The 1367-nt window shown below is 31.3% G+C and overlaps 1 long non-coding RNA gene across 1 annotated transcript; it reads left to right on the top strand.

Annotated features, from left to right (window-relative positions):
• Positions 1-394: 394 nt before the first annotated feature.
• On the top strand, positions 395-1108 carry LOC108950672. The gene is made up of 2 exons (XR_001975317.1): positions 395-431; positions 581-1108. It is a non-coding gene; the product is annotated as an uncharacterized LOC108950672 (long non-coding RNA).
• The last annotated feature ends 259 nt before the right edge of the window (positions 1109-1367 follow it).

The raw sequence follows: 1367 nt of genomic DNA, 5'->3' as shown, positions 1-1367 counted from the left end.
TACATTATTGTTAACTGACAAATTTAAATAGCGTAATACTGTAATACACTTACAAACAATTTTAAAAAATATTAATTTTAAACTAAAATCAGGCCACGGCATTACCTACGCATATTTCTTAATTTAAAAGTAACAGAAAATGCTATGTCGACGGTACACTCTGTTTTGCTGCAAACAGCAAAGCCTAAATCAGCTGATCGATTAGAAAAGATCGTGACGTAATTTACGTCATAGTGCCCGCGAGTGACGCAACAATAGGCGAATTTTTTGGCACTTTTTAAAACGTTTTTTTGGCCAAACTAAATATTTTTTTCACAAAAAAATACCACAGATAGTATTTATTAAGTGTAAATTTTCAATTAAAACCAACTTGTATGAGCGTGGTCCAGACTCTTTAATTAAAACTGATTATAAGCCAAAGTTGTGCGATGGTAAGTGCTGTGATATTAGTTACTATACCTAATGTTAATTTGTTTTCTAACTTTTCTCGCTAATAATAGCCTTAATAGGTACTGCATTGTTTAAATATTTGTTTTTAAAGTTTGATTGACAGAAACTATAACCAATAACTGTCTTTCAGCAATGATACAGAAAAAACTGAAAGATGGTGTAATTCCAACAGTTTTCAGAAACAAGTAAAGAAAAGAAAAACAAAAAATTCTTTAAAGTCATCCATTCAACAGACCAAATTTAATGATTCAAACTCAGAGAATGTGATTGTAAATTTTGATGAACTTTTGGAAAGTGCCGAGCAGCTTGTAACCGTACAAGAAAGCGACTTTGGTGAATGTGAAGAAATATCAGTTATGGATTATGAGTCAAGCAGTGCCGCTACTTTTGTAGATGCTGATTGTCAATACACAATACTCACACAACAACTGAATTTTCTTCGTTTAGATTTATTAAAGCAAAATGATACTGCAATTCATTACTACACTGGATTTTCCAACTACAATCAGTTTCAATTTTTTTTTTCGCTCACTTGGACCAGCTGCTGTCGATTTAAATTATAAACCCTTAAACCTGTCACCAGAAGAACAACTATTTATAACACTGTTAAAATTACGACAAGCCAAAGAAAATAAAGAAATTGCCATCTTGTATAACATATCAGCCAATGTTGCATCAAAAATATTTTACACTTGGATAAATTTTATGTTTTTCCAGCTGCAAGAATTGAATACATGGCCTACAAAGGAAGTAGTTTTGTTCAGTAAATGATCACTAGCACCTCGGTACACAAAGTACGCCTAAAGAACAAACACACATTACCTTTTAAATTTAATGAAATAAATATGCTTAACACATTAGTCAAAAAAATACTCAGTATATATTTTATTAATTGCAACCAATGCTTAGCTGTCCCT

This window comes from Ciona intestinalis, unplaced genomic scaffold (assembly GCF_000224145.3).
Source record: "Ciona intestinalis unplaced genomic scaffold, KH HT000553.1, whole genome shotgun sequence".
NCBI classification, from domain to species: Eukaryota; Metazoa; Chordata; class Ascidiacea; order Phlebobranchia; family Cionidae; genus Ciona; species Ciona intestinalis.
The sequence above is the reverse complement of the archived record's forward strand: the minus strand, read 5'-3'. Positions and strand labels throughout refer to the sequence as shown.